The 16,492-nt window shown below is 34.8% G+C and overlaps 1 non-coding gene across 1 annotated transcript; it reads right to left on the bottom strand.

Moving 5' to 3' along the window:
* Nucleotides 1-3,568: 3,568 nt before the first annotated feature.
* LOC122737522 lies at nt 3,569-3,675 on the bottom strand. The gene has a single exon (XR_006354354.1). It is a non-coding gene; the product is annotated as a U6 spliceosomal RNA (small nuclear RNA).
* Between the last annotated feature and the right edge of the window lie 12,817 nt (nt 3,676-16,492).

Here is a 16,492-nt window from a genome sequence, read left to right as displayed (position 1 = left end):
TCTTTTTAATAGGGGAGCTCATCCCATCTACATTCACATTTATAATTACTATTTCCCTCCATCCTATGTTCCCCTTTTTTTGAACTTCTTGTTCTTTCACCTGCTTAGCAGTGTTTTGGTTCTGACCACTTCTTCCCTCCATCTGCCATTCTTTTTATCAGACTCCCTCCCTTTTCTTTCCCTTTTCCTCCTCCGCTTCTTTCCACCTTCCTCTCAATGCCCCCCATTTTCCCCTTCCCCTTTTACTTCCCTAAGGGGTTAGCCAAATTTCATTATCCACATTAATATATATGACATTCCCTCTTTAAACCAAATCTGATGAGAGTAAGACTGAAACAATGCTCACCCCTTTCTTCTAACCCTCTATTGTAATAGGTTTTTTGTGCCTCTTAATATGATGTCATTAACCCATTCCACCTCTCCTTTCCTTTTCTCCCCATATACTCCTTTTTTCACACCTTAATTTTCTTTATGTCATAACTTCAGTCAATTTATACCTATGTGCTCTATGTATATTCCATTTATCTGCCCAAATATAATTCTCAAGTGTTATAAATACTATCTTCCCATGTAGGAATGTAAACAATTTAAATTTATTGAATATTTTTCCTGATTACCTATTTCTATTTCTTTAGAGTCTTATATTTGAAAATTAAATTTTCTGTTCAGTTCTCATCTTTTCATCATGAAACTTTGAAATTACCCCATTTCATTGAATGTGAATCTTTTCCTCTGAAAGGTAATGCTTAATTTTTCTGGGTAGTTAATTTTTGGTTGCAATTGAAGCTCCTTTGTATTCTGGATTATCATATGCCAAGCCTTCTGCTCCTTTAATGTTGAAGCTGCTAGGTCCTCTGTGATCCTGACAGTGACTCCATGATATTTAAATTGTCTCTTTCTAACTGCTTGCACCATTTTTCCTTCATCTGGTAATTCTGCAATTTTGCTGCAATATTCCACGTAGTTTTCTTTTTGGAGTCTCTTTTAGGAGGTGATCAGTGGACTTTTTAAATGACTATTTTATCCTCTGATTCTTCAATATGAGGACAGTTCTCCTTGATAATTTCCTGGAATATGGTGTCTAGACTCTTTCATTTATTTATTTATTTTTGGATCATGGCTTTCAGGTTGTCCAATAATTCTTTTTTTTTTTAAATTTTATGCAAGTTTTTTTTAAATTTTCTATTTACATATAAGGATAGTTTTCAACAGTTGTTTTCATAGGATTTTTACTTCCAAATTTTTCTCTTATTCTTCCTTCCCTCCCCCCTCCTCAAAACAGAAAGCAATCTGATATAGGTTATATATGTACAATCATATTTAACTTATTGCTGCATTCATTATATTGTGAAAGAAGAATCAGAGCACAAAGGGAAAACCCCCCTAAAAAGGAAAAATAAGCAGTCCAAAAATAGAAACAGTATGGTTCAATCTGCATTCAGAATCTACAATTCTTTTTCTTTTTCTTTATGTGGAGAACATTTTCTATCATGAGATCTTTGAAATTGTTTATTCCAATAATTCTTAGATTATCTCTTTTGTATCTATTTTGCAGGTCAGTTGTCTTTCTGATGAGGTATTTCACATTTTCTTGTATTTTTTTCATTCTTTTGATTCTGTTTGATGTATTCTTGGTGTCTTGTGGAGTCATTAGCTTCCATGTGCTCATTTCTAATTTTTAAGGCATTATTTTCTTCAGTAAGCTTTTGTACTTCCTTTTCCATTTGACCAATTTTTCTCTTGAAGAAGTTGATTTTTTCTCTGGATTCCCCCCCCCCCATTTTGCCTATTGTATTTTTTAAGAAATTCTTTTCTTCAGTCAATTTTTGTGCTTCCTTTTCCAAGTTGTTGATTCTTTTTTACATAATTTTCTTGCATAACTCTCATTTCTCACATTTTTTTTCCCATTTTTTTCTTCTACTTCTCTTATTTGATTTTTTTCTATTCCTTATAGAGGATGCCCCATTTCCCACCTCCTCTTCTTTTTTTTCTTTTTTATGGGGCAATGGGGGTTAAGTGACTTTCCCAGGGTCACTTGTCAAGTGTCAAGTGTCTGAGGCCAGATTTGAACTCAGGTACTCCTGAATCCAGGGTTGGTGCTTTATCCACTGCACCACCTAGCCGTCCCCTCTTATTTGATTTTTAAAATCCATTTTGAGCTCTTCTAAGAAGGCTTTTTGGTCTTGAGACCAATTCATTTTCCCTCTTCAGATTTCACATATAGGCATTTTGACAGTACTATCCTCATCTGGCTTTGTGTTTTTGTCTTCACTGTCACCATAGAAGCTCTCAATGGTAAGGGCCTTTTTCTGTTTCTTACTCATATTGTAGGCTGTTTTGTGACTTTCAAAGTTGAGGTTTGCTCCTCTTGTGCTGGGGGATAGGGACCTGGTCACTGACTTTCTGCTCTGAGGCTTCTCTGGCTTGAGGATTCCTCACAGGCTTAGGTTTTCTCTGTGCACTGGGTTGACTTAACCTAGCCATGCCTATCTTGTGAGTGGTTTTCTAGCTGGCAGTTTGCCCTCTCTCAGCCAGGAAGAGTGGGTTTCACAACTGGCTTGATGTACCACCATCCTGCTGAGCTAGGATCAAGTGGCTTTTGCAGCTGATCTGTTCTGTGGTCAAGAAACTCCTGCTGACTTGCTCAGACCCCCTCCATGCTGGGCTGTGCTTCTCTGAGCTCCCCTTTTGCCCAAGTGACGCTGACCTTTCCTGAAATCTTCTAAATTATCTCAAGTTGTACGAGAATTGGAGTGCCACCCCGTGCTGAGAGGGACATTGTGAGAACCAGGCCTGAGAAGAAAACATGTGACTTAGTGCCTTGAAGTCACTGCCTGTTAGTCGTGTCAATCAGTGCTACCAGCCAATTAGCTTGGAACTGTGTGTGAGTATGGCCCTGCTGCCTGTTTCACAGGGGGCTTCTGGGAAAAGCAGCCAAGGATCTGGGTCTCTTTGTTCAGGAACCAGCTGTTGGTGGCAGGAAAACTCTCTCTCTTAGATGGCTAGATGAAGGCTGTTTTTCCTCTCTCTCTTTGCTAACCCCTACTATGCTTTAATAAATGTTTAATGTCCAAAGACTGGTGCTAAAGCTTCTAGTTTAATGAGACCACTCATTAGATTTTTTTAAACATCACAGTTAGATATTTTAGGCTCCAGAGTAGGAAGATTGTATCTCTCTGTCTTTTTATAAATTCTCTAGTTCCAGAATCCATGTAGACACTTAATTAAAGTTGTTTTTGAGGGAAACTTGGGAGAGCTCAGGCAATTTCCTGGCTTTTCTCTGCTGTCTTGATTCCACATTGGAATGCTCTTTTTATGTCACCTTTGTTGAATTTTCATCCAGGTCAGACCTATTGACTGTGATTATTCTCAAAGTGTTTGTGCTTGGCTCTCTGTTTCTATAGATTCAGTTATCATCTCCAAGCCTATGATTCTTTGAATTTTCATCCAGGCCTGCCCTCTATCTCTAAGTAATCTCATCTCTTACATCCTATTAGACATTTCAGAGTAGATGTCCTATAGACATATTAAACTTAACATGTCCAAAGCTGAATTTATTATATTTTTCTAAAATCCACATTGCTTCACAAATTTGCATGTCATCCTTGCACAGGGGCCATGCTAATCTTCTCTATATCATTCCAATTTTAATATATGTGCTGCTGAAGCGAGCACTAAAATCCATTTTGAATTAAAAAAAGAGTGTATAAGATATACACAAATATATAAAAATATTGTTATTAATAAATGAAGCATGAGGTAAAGATAACCTTAATAATAATAATAATAATATAATAACCTTAATTGTGGTTAAACAAAAACTTCTTGATTATGAGTATTGGCATAGAAACAGTCAATATATTAAAGAGTAAAATGATAAGGAGACAGTATGCCAAATTTGTGGGTTTGAGGTGTTTCAGTCCTCAGAGGAAAATGTGGGATTTTTTTGTCCTTTGTTCACAAAGAGGACCATGACATCAGGGTGAAATCATGACTTGCAATAAACTGGATTTAATTAAGAGATGGCAGTGCAAGGTCACCAGCCTCAGACTCTTTTCCAGAGCCATCTCAGTCTATTGGCAAAATACATATCAGGATGATTGGAAATGGCCTTGGATGTTTAAGGCATTTGGGGTTATGTGATTTATAAAATGTCACACAGCTATTAATTGTCTAAGGGGAGATATGAACTTATGTTCTTTTTAATCCATAGTCAGTACTCTATCCATCATGCCACCTAACTGCCCCAGAGGAAAATCTATATCTTTCTAATATATACTAAAAATATCAAAATGGATGATTCAACTGAACATACAAATATATATATACTGCTCAGTTATAATGACTACTTATATTGGGATCTTTTGTGCTCTTTTCACTTTAATCATTATCGTGGCTTATATTGTCTTTAATAGAATTGTGAGAACAATAAATACCATGATAATAATAACATTAGGGACAATGATACTCACAAAAAGTTGAACTCTGAGCAATTGTAATTATATATTCTGGCCCCAAAGAGAATTAAAACATACTTTAACTTTGTTGTTGTTGTTGTGTTTTTGTTTTCTTTTTCAAGTGACAAATGACTATAGGGTCAGCATCTTGAATATATCATAAAATTCAATCACTTTATTAGGTTTTTTTAGAGGGGAAATTGACTAATTTTTTTTCTCTTTTACAAAGAATGTTTCAATTTTTGAGACTGGCAGTGGGAGGAGATATACATAAATGAGTAATTATTTTTAAAGGAAATTTGCATTGTTTTCATAATGATTATAAAGAAAATAAATAGGGATAAAAGAAAAATTAGCAAAACCAAATATAGGCAAATTTATTATAGGCAATGTTCATGACATATGGATTACACTCCCCACCACCAAGACACATACACACATTTCTGCAAAGGAATGGAGGGAAGTGTCATCTGCCATTTCTTCTTCATAATTTTACAAAATTTAATCTCAAGCATTTTGTGGTTGTTCCTCCCATTTACATTAGTGTAGTGATTGTTTATATTATTTTTTGTCTCTTCTAATTTCATTATCAATTCATGTAAGATGTTCATACTTCCTATTTTTATTGTTTATTATAACATGGTAATATCCAATTTTATTTGTGGACTATGAATTACTTAGCCATTCCTTAATTTAGTGAAATGTACATAGTTTTAAGTTATTTGTGCACATAAACAGACACACATACATAAAAACAAAAACACATGCTTTTATTTTAAAAAAAACAATTTTAATTTCATGTAATTTAAATTATCCATTTTATCTTTTCTAAATGCCTAAATTCTTGTTCAGTTAAGAATTCATCTCTCACTCATATCTATGAAAGGTATGCAACCTTTGTCTATTTTTCTTCTAATTGTAGAAATCAATACATATTATTTAAAAAGGTTAAAATGGAAATTGAGCATTGGTTGTGTAAAGAATTAATTGTTATTTGAGGTATTTATGACCCCATCTTTTGGCTAGAATTTAAAAAACCCTGGCCTGTGCACTGGCCTGGGGCTTAGGCACAGTGCCATCACACACAGCATGGTGCTCCACCCACCGGTTGTAGCTGTCACCATGATGCTGGCACGTCAAGTCATCATCATTCCCTGACGCATACATGTGACTGGCAAAATTATAATGACTGGAAACCCAGTGAGGGTAGTCATGTGAGTGTCAGTCAGGGCAGCCAGCCAATTGACTTGGTGCTATGATTGGCAGCCTGGTGTCTGCTGGGGAAAAAAATGGAGGAGATTTGCCATTCTAGCTTGAAGCTGGAAGGCGACAGGATGCAGCAATGTGTTCTCAGCTGATTCCTGGGCAGTGGTGTTATTCAGGTTGTATCATATCCCTTACCCCATTTTATTTCCTTACCCTTAATTATACTGATCTTGCTTGTGTTTTTAGTTCTTTCTTGTTAATAAACCCTGTTCTGTTTTTGAGGGAGGTTGTCGGCCTCCTTCCTTACCCCAATATCGTTGTGAGCTACATAGCTAACACTCCCCAATTAAAAATTAGTCCCTACAGTTGACATTACTGAGAATTGAAGAGAGAGTAATGAAGTTAAGAAATGTACTGATTCAGGAATACTTCCATCAGATATCTAACCTGCAAGGGAGAGAAATGATTCCATATCAAGAGAAATATGGAGTGAATATAGAACAATTTATGTGAGCAGACATATCAAACTAAAATCTGGAATACAAAATAATAGGATGAAAATGATAGTAACAATATCATAGAAGATTTACAAATGATTGAAGATTATGGAATATAAATTCTTTTCTAAATTTGAAAAAATAAAATCAAGAAAAGACTACCAAAATGCATAGACAGAGAAATCAGAATCACAAAATCAAAGCAATTATCATAAAAAGAAGATGAGAGAAAGGAAGACTGGATTTCCAGAACACAGGGCATCTTGAATTGAAGAGGGAGAGACCTAAATTGGCTCCAGGGATCTAAGCGTTCACAGCAGAGTTTAAAAATAAAAACAAAATAAAAAGCAAGAAAAAATACCTGGAAACAAGCTGAAAAATTTATAGATAGATTAGATAGATAGATAGATGATTAATGATAGATAGATGATAGATAGATACATCCATACATGCATAGATGATATATATATACATATACATATTTATGCATCCATATACACATATATGTGTATGTATGTTTATATGCATATACAGAGAGAGATGATAACACATTATGCACAGAAGGGAAAATAAATCTATTCTTATATTTCAGTCACTATGCTAAGTGCTGGGAACATAATTACTAGGAAGGAAGACATTACCAATGGTCAAGGAACTTCTGTTCTTATTGGAGAAGATAACACATAAAAAAGACTTAGAAAACTGTGGTGAGAGTGTAGAAGCAGCTGAAAAAGAGCATGAAAGTCTAGATCTCATTTAAGTTTCAGGTTGTAGTGTGTTTATAGTTGGGGTACAGGGAGAAGAGTGTAAGAAGGCTAGCTGGATAGGGATGATGACCAGAGTGTATGCAACATGGTGTGAATATAGCTGGGAATCATGAAAGATTAAACTCCTAGTGAGAAAATTCTGAATATTTATTCTTTCAGGACAGATGAATCTTTCCATCATCCTTCTCGACATTTGTTCTTAAACTTAGAAATTTCTGCTTTCTAATAATGTGTTCTATCCAAAGGAAACAAAGAGAAAAGACTTAGAATTAACAACCAAGAATGCAGTTTTCCCATTTTATGGGAATTCCTTGCTGTTTCAAGGAAGCAGCACTGATTTAGGAATAGAATGAAAAAAATATAATCAAATATTAAAAAATTAATTAAGGAACAAAGAGAGTATTTAGATGAAATTATTTTCATTTTTAAAGGGTAGTTGATATTCAACACCCTGGTAAGAATGGCATTTGAATCAAAGTCATAATAATAATAATAATAATTGAATTTAGAAGCTAGCATGATTGGTCCTGAGACAATTAAAAATGTTTAGGAAATGAAGAAAGCAAAAAAAAAAAATAAAAGAGGTCTAATGACTCTTCTTTTGGATTTAATGTTTTATGAATTGAAGACAAAAAAAATGTGTTCCCAATTTACAGGTTGCATTATTCCCTAAAATCATTACTTTCAATTTTAACAATTACTTGAATTAAAAACAAAAACAATTCATACATAGGATGAGTTGCAATTTAGGGTATATATTCATCCTGTCTTTGAGCTCTGCAGACCACAAAACTTCCAGATGCCATCTCTTAGTAGGAACAAATCTTACTTTTAAAAGGGTGGAGTGAGAAGAGGCTATAGATGTCTAGCCTGCCTCCCTGGGAACCATGCACAAGAATAGTTCCTTTGCCACAGGTGGGTTTCACTACACTTGTGTTTATCACACTCACTTCTTTTTTGATACATAAGTATTTGATTAGATATGAAAAGGGAGTGAGATAAAGTATGCAAATATCCCAGATTTTAAACATGGGAAGAAAAGTGAATGATTTTACATTCACAAATAGTGAAGTCTAAATATAGAAACTATTTTCATGCAAAGATCATAATCTTGGTTTGGGATCTGTTGAATAAGAAGTGTTGGTAGAACACATCCTGTCCTGTTGAAGATACAGGTATGGAGCCCTATTATTTTTTTGTAAGTTCAACAATAATGGAAGTGAGTCATGAACAACAATGGGAGTGGCGAATTAATTCAGCTATACCAATACTAGTAGTTCCTTTCATTTTAATACTTCCTTTACTAAGAACTTTAGTATTTCCAAAGGAGAGTAGTAGTGAATTTTCATTAAAATAGTGGAAACATAAATTCAGCAAACTATGTTTAACTTATAAATTCCTGTATAACATCATACAAATATTGGTTAGGGTCAAAATAATGCTAGAATTTACTTGATTATATAATAAAAGAGACTTAAAAAGGTTTTTCCTGACAAAAACTATGTGAAGGAGCTATTTCAAGTATGTTGGCCTTGATTATCAAGGCTAACAAAAATATTTTGCTCATGTTTTCTTGCTCCAAAGTTCATAAAATTTTCTAGATCTGACCATTTGGTTAGATGTTTGACCATAAGTCTTGCCTTATTCCTTGATACTTAATCTCCCCTTTATTCTTGCCTTCTCTTCAATTTAGTGTTTGGCCAGGTAATCATGAGAATTCCTACATGAGCTTAGTTGCATCTCCTTATACCCAGTGCATTAGGATTTGTGCTGCCTATCTGGTTTCAAGCTCCTATCTTTCCCCTGACTTTGGGATCATTTATGCATCCAGGAACCTGAACAACAATCCTTACTTGTAACTATCACTCATCCTAGATCTGTAACTCTGGTCCCAACTCCTAGACTCATCCCCAGAACTTTTACAGGGAGCTTGGATTGAGAACAGATTCAAAGCCACCTGTTTTTGCCTACTTTATCACTATAACTACAACACCTGGTTCCAGCCACTTCATCCCAGTCCAGAAAAAAAGGACACTCTTCTATTTTTAACCTAGTGTATTACCAGACAGCCCTTCATCAGCTTTGGATCCATGTCTCTGCAGAGACATATTGATCAGAGAGAGGGAAGGGAAATAAGCATTTATGTAATGTCTATTATATACCGGTCACTGTGCTAAATGCTTTCATAAATATGCTATTTGATTTTCACAACATCCCTGGGAGGTATGTGATGTTATTATAATAATTACATATCTTAGGAAACTGAATCAAATAGACGTTAAATGACTTATCTAGGGTTACACAACTGTGTCTAAGGCTTTATTTGAAATTAGGTATTCCTTGCTCCAGATGCAACACTCTATCCACTGTGCCACCAGCTGCCTCATTAGGCTTCATCTAGGTCACACACATCCCAAACTATGTCAATGTCCCTTTTCCAATGCTCAGGTGGCAGTTCTAAAGTGAGACATACTGTAAATTTCCACTTCATGACTACTATCAAGCCCCCACCTGAACATATCTTTGCCTATACCTGCCTGTGTGTAAGTGGGCTGCCTTGGACTTAAAGGATACATCTTCACCTATATTAAGGTTGGACAAAAGTCTTGGGAAAAATGCAAATGTGGCTAGCCTAAAATCTCTTTAAATATAAGTTTGTAGTGGGTCCAGTCCAACAGAAAGGCCATAGGAGTGAGAGTCTTGATTTATTTTAATCCATCCTTCACTCAATTGCCAGAGTAATTTTCCTAAAGTGAAATTCTGAATGTTATCTCCATAATCATTGAATGTGAGTAACTCCCTATCACCACCAGGATCAAATAGAACATTCTCAATCTGGCATTTTAATCATTCCACAATTTGGTCCCTACCTATCTTTCTTGTGTTCTTATACTTTACTCCCATTTACACATTCTGATATCCAGCTATACTGTTCTTCCTGCTCTTCATCAGACAGGACACTATCTTTCATCTTAGTACCTTTTCTTTTTTTTTGTCCTTATTCCTGGAATGCTCTTACTTTTTGCCTCTCCCTGCAGCCCCGCTGATGACCTTCAAAACTCAGATTAAATTCCACATTGTTCAGAAGGCCTATTCTCTTTTACCTTAAAGATAGTGTTTTCCTTCTATTTGCCTTTGTCTAATGCTGCATATATCTTGCAAGTATAGTGTTTAGCACATTGTTTCTCCCACTGTAATGGGAACTCCTTAAAGCCTAAGACCACATTTTTGCCTTTCTTTATACCACTAACACTTACTATGGCTCCTGGAACATAGTAATGATTTAATGCATGTTGACTGACTCCCCTCCTCTTAGTGACTTACTGTTGCTGATGGCCCTAGGGCTGATAATTACAGATTTAGACTCACATCATTTGTAACAGAGGAAAAGGATATAAGAAATATTTTGAAAAAGAAAATTTCAATTCGTTATTGCCATACCAAAGATGGGTTTATCCCTTCTAATTAGGTCTCAGAAACCTAGAGAAGAAAATAGTAATAGTATCTGCATGTAATATTATTTATTAGTTTACCAGAAAATATTTTCCTAGATGTAAAATATGTTGTGAAATGCTTATCTATTCAAGAGAGTTAAGTTAATGTTTAATCATTTAAAATATTGGTTTTTTCTAAATAAATTATGAACATAAAATTCAAGATATATTTCTGCCATGGGAATGCATTCATTCATTTATGGTATTATCAATTCATGAGGTGCTTTAAAACTCTTTGGCAGATTGCATTTCATTATGCTCTGCAGTCTTTCCTGAAGTTTACTGTCCAGAATGATATTCATATATAATGTAAGAACTTCCCAATCAAGTCCTTTGAATATGTAAGTTTACTTACCACAGCATTTTCCCCCTCAAATGATGGCACAGAGAACATTATTTAAGCTAATGAGGACATTTTTATCATCTTAACATGAAAAAAAAATAGCTTTATCCTCTGCAGCAGTATTTCCTGATTATTTTTCTGGTCTCACTCAATAATTTGCTGAAGACCTGTTTTTTAGAGCACTCTGTTAAGAAATCTTGAGATGAGAAAAGAATGGGCTAAAGAATGAAATTAAAAGGCATATTCTCTCTTTTCCACAAGTTCTCAATCTTCTTTCAACGGCCGTGCAATACTACATAACTTTGTGTTTTTTCTTCATTTCGGGAGAGAAGCAAAGATAGATATTGCAAGGGTGATGACTTCCAAGTGAAATAATTATGAGTTAGGCAGAGCTATGCAGTCATCAGTCTCACTCCTCTAGAGTCATCAAAGTCCAGTGGCAAAACAAAGGTCAAGATTACTGGCAATGGTCCAGCATGCAATGTGTGATGTTGACCTTTCTAAATTAAGGTCTTTCTCAGGTCTCAGTTTGTCTAAAGCCAGGCCCATTTAATTACTAAGGGCAGGGTAAGCTTTGAGACAAAAGACAGCTCAATTTACCATCACAAAGATATAAATCTGGGAGGGGAGGAACCTCAGAGTTTCTGATCAGAAAAGAAAACAATTGCTATTTGTTCTTTCTAAGCCATCAAAACCTAAACAATGAGTCAAAGAGACTTGTGTTGGGGCTATTATTGGTTTTTTAATAAACACTAGAGTTATTTAAGTTGTAAGATGGAGTAGCTCTATTTAAATGTATTTATACACACATATGTAACAAAAATTAAGAAGGAAAAAAGATATCTAAAGTAACAGCTCAACTCCTCAAGCTGCCAAATCCCCCTGAAGTTTATTTACTTATTTTCTTGGATTAATTAGGCAGTTTTATAGCAAAGACTAGTCAGTTCTTAGTGATTTTTTTTCCAAGCATTCTTTCATCAAGGACTTTGAGGACCCTTAAAATTTTTTTTTCCTACACAAACACTTACTGGTAACAGTTACTTAATAGATATTTTCAAGTTTTTCAGCTTTTATAAATTTTCTTGCAGTAATATACATGCTTTGTTTTTGCATGGCAATGAGGGTTAAGTGACTTGCCCAGGGTCACACAGCTAGTAAGTGTCAAGTGTCTGAGGTTGGATTTGAACTCAGGTCCTCCTGAATCCAGGGCTGGTGCTTTATCCACTGTGCCACCTAGCTGCCCCCATAATGTAGATTCTTAAAAACAACAGAATTAAAATTCAACAAAAAGAGAATATTGAAAACTGCATGGATGGCATAAAATGTAGCACAGAACTGATACAAAACTAATGTAAGTGGAAAATACAGTTCGAGTGTGGATTGCTCTGTTTTACATTATATAGAAATCAAACAAGAACACTGCATGTTAGCAGTTTTCAGAACACAAGCATAAAACTGCTTCAGTACTCAGTTTCCAGATAAGTCAAATTCATTATTTTAGATATATATCATCAGGTAAGTGTACACATTTAGTAAAATTTGAGCTGTCAAAATATGAGTCTGGGGTGAAGACCCAACACAAGGTGCGGGTGGGATGTAATCATTTCTTCCAACAATGTCTTGTCCCATTTAGTTTCATTTATGATTCAAATGGAACTACTTGACCATGCCTCAAACCCAAATCTCTCTGAATCTAATTGATTGGCCAACAATAGGTCCCAGTCCAATCATCTCTTGGTCATTTGTTTGGTTTTCAATGGCTCACAATGAGTATAAATAGCCATTGTTTCTATTCTAGTCCAGAAACCCTGAGCATCTTCCCCTCCCTGTTTGATTTTTTCTGAGTAGGAAAACTAGGCTATTTTTGCCTCCATTCTTACCTAGCCTTAAATCAGTTAATGGGTATTGTCTTAGAAAAAAAAAATGAGATCTGGGGGAAAAAAAAACAACTTAAAAAGGTCAAGGTCCCCCACTGCACTTCAGTCATCTTGACCTATATCTTGCCACTGGACTCAGATGATCCTGGAGTGTGAATGAAGCTGATAACTTTTCACATCCCTGCCTAACTTAAATCTAATTCACTTGCAAGGCAAGATATCACCCTACCGGTGTCATTGGATCTTTTCCAGAATGAAGGACAAAAACAAATCACAGCAATGTCCAGGGCTCCTGGAGTTTCTCTGGGGTTAGCAGGACCCACATAACCAGCACATCCTGGGTGAAACAATATCTCACCATACAAAACTATGTTCAAATAATATTAATATATAGTAAAATAATTCCTCACACCATTTAAATCCTTTCCAAGAATGAATAAGAATGACTTAGTTAAAATTCCAGAATATCAGAATTTGTCACAGCTAACTGTGCTGATTCTTTTCTGTTAGCTCAATAATAGAATAATAATTTTGGCATGTAAAAAAAAATAATTGCAATGGTGGTAAAATTGTCCTGTGTTTACATTTTCATGCATCCCTTCACATTAGGCTTTCCATATACTTTTCCCCCTACAAAACCATGATTTCATTGAACTGGTCAATTGCTACGTACGTAGCATTAGCAGCTGTTCTAAACTAAAAGACTCATAGTTGCCTAGGGTCCTGAATATTAAAAAAAAAAAAGACATCCTGGGTCTCACAACAAAAGAGGTGGCAGAGGCAAGAAACAAAATCAAGTATTCCTGCCTCTGAAACAAGTTTCCTTCCATTGTATTTTACTATCTCTCTTTCATTTTTGCCCATAAATAAAATGCTGAATCATTTTAAATATTTTTACAAGCATAGGAGTTCTAAGGTCCAAAATAATAACAATATTTCAAAGTATCAGAAAGCTGTCCATAATATTTTCCCTTCAGAATTATTTGTGGTCATCTATCCTTCCCTAGAGAGACAATAATGTTCTAATTCAAAAGTTTGAGCATTTTTCCCCTAAATTTTTTGTACTACTTGAGAGATTTATAATATAGTGTCTTCTTTTATATTGTCATACCACATCAAATTTTTTATGAATTTATTGACTGGATGGATTATGAATCAGTTGGTAACTCAAAAGTTTAGCTTAAAGGTTACCTCTCCCGAATCTGTCAGAGAACATTCTGTTTTTCTATAGAGACATCTGTCAAATAAAAGTATAATACAGAATTAAATAACATAGAATCTTAGTGCATTCTACCAAAGGAAACCTTCCATGGTCTCCTCAGATGCTGGAGTCTTTCCATATGAGGATACCTTGGGTCATCTATGAAGAACAGGTATGTAGGTGGCATATTCAGTAAAATATTAGACAACCCAAATAATAATCTTCCCTCTAATCTTTTCTTGCTAAGCAACTTTCAGAAAATTACTGGACTCGGCTGTGTTTCAAATTCAAGTGTAAAGTGGGGGAATTAGTGTTGGACTGAATGATTTCTAAGGTCTCAATCAATTCCATTTCTATGATCCTTTATGTCATATATACTTTGTATATTGTATTTTATTGTACTGTGTCCCCTGATAGAACAGGACCTTGTTGAAGGGAGGAGAGCAAAGTCTTTTTTTGTTTTGGTTTGTTTTGGTTCGGTTTCCATAGCACCCAAAGTTGTGTCTGGAAGATAGTAGGTGCATAATAAATGCAGATTTCTTTTATGATTCATTCTTAGGAAGCATAGAAAAATAAAAGACAAATGTTAATATCAGCTGCAGGAATATTGAGAGAGAGATTTTGGTTCCTGAATTGCTAGGATGCATGTTAAACTCTTCTAACCTATCAAATGTGATTTACTAGGGAATCTTGTTTTGTACCAGAGATAGCTACTAATATAAAATTCAGTAGTCATTCATGAAGTGTGTCAAATTAATACAATATATCTAATACACATTGTAGAGTATATGTGACCTTTTTTTAAGTGGGCTTTTTACAAATGTTATTCAACCTATTTTCCTTTACTCTACTTTTTAAGAAAAGAAAAATAATCTAATTTCTTGGATGGTTAGTAATATACTTCAGATCATCTCAACACATACACATAAGCACACACAAATACACACCCTTTATAAAACCTTATTTCAACATGCCACTATATCTTATTCAGGGAGACCATATAAAGCTGTAGGCTTCATTTATGAAGCTAAGAAATAATGGTTGACAGTCAACAATTATCAATTATGCAGGCATGGATGACACATATATTAAGCATATGAGCAATTAATTGGTTTTCATTGCTATAATGTCATTGCCAAATGAATTAAAAACAAGTCATAATCTGGAAAATGATTTACCATGCTGAAATCACGATTGAATTCTGGATACAACATAAATTAAATGTTTGGGAGAAGGGAGAATGAAATACATTGTATTGAGAGATTTCCATTATGTTGTAGATAGGAAAAATAATACTTTGCATTATGTCAATTGTGACCACATTTTTTCTAAAAGTTAAGATTCAGGCAATGAAAATGAGAACCTTAATACATATCAGTGACAATCATTAATATTAACGCATCTTCAAAGAAGATTGACCCTGAAGAAGAAATAAGAAAATACACTTTCCTTATTTGCAGAGGAGAATAATTTGATATATTTGCTAGTTTTTTTCTGATTTTCTTTTTCTTGTTTGTTTGTTTTAGGGGATAGCTTACTGGGTCTCATGTAATAGGATAAAGATAAAATAAAATTACATCAATAACAATAACAAAAAACAATAAAATTATTTTCATTTAGATGATTTAAATATTTACATGACCTAGTAGTGACATTATTAGGTCAAAAAGTATGCATGGTTTTATATTCCTTTTGGCCACAGTTCTAAATTTCTCTACAAATTGTTTGAGTAAGAGCATTTTTAATATGGCTATAGGTAGCTTTTATTTTTTCATCTGAAAACTTCATATCTTTTGATCATCTTTCCCTTGTGGAGTGACTCTTATTTTAATAAATTTGACTCAGTTCTCTATGTGTTTGAGAAATGATGCCTGTCAGACAAACTTGCTTCCAATTTTTTTCACAGTAACTATTGCTGTTTCCCTTCATCCTATTCCCTCCTCATGACATTTGCTCTATTTTCTATATTCTTTCACCCTGTCCCTCCTCAAAAGTGTTATGCTTCCAAGTGCACCATCACCCAATCTGTCCTCCCTTCTATCACCACCACCCCTATCCCCTTCCTGTTCTACTTTCCTGCAGGGTGAGATATATTACTATAGTGAATTGAGTGTGTGTGTGTGTGTGTGTGTGTGTGTGTGTGTGTGTGTGTGTGTTATTCCCTCTGTGAGCCAGCTCTGATGAGAGTAAGGTTCACTCATTCCCTAGTACCTCCTCCATCTTCCCTTCTACTGTATAAGCTTTTTCTTGCTTCTTTTATGTGAAATACTTTACCGTATTCCACCTCTCCCTTTATCTTTCACCCAGTACATTCCTCAGACCCCTTAATTATTTTGGAGATATCATTCTTTGTATTTAACTAAGCTCTGTGCCTTCTTTCTAAATATACACCATCTACCTGTCCTAATGATGAGAAAGTCCTTAGGAGTTACAAGTCTCATCTTCCCATGTAGAAATGTAAACAGTTTAACCTTATAATATCCCTTATGATTCCTTTTTCCTGTTTACATTTTTATCCTTCTCCAGAGTCTTCAATTTGAAAGACATATTTTCTATTCTCCTCATATTTTTTCATCAAGAAGGCTTGAAAGTCCTCTCTTGCATTGAATTACCTTTTTTGTTTCTCCTGGAGAATTATACTTAGTTTTGC

Source organism: Dromiciops gliroides, chromosome 1 (genome assembly GCF_019393635.1).
Source record: "Dromiciops gliroides isolate mDroGli1 chromosome 1, mDroGli1.pri, whole genome shotgun sequence".
In the NCBI taxonomy this organism is placed as follows: domain Eukaryota; kingdom Metazoa; phylum Chordata; class Mammalia; order Microbiotheria; family Microbiotheriidae; genus Dromiciops; species Dromiciops gliroides.
The sequence above is the reverse complement of the archived record's forward strand: the minus strand, read 5'-3'. Positions and strand labels throughout refer to the sequence as shown.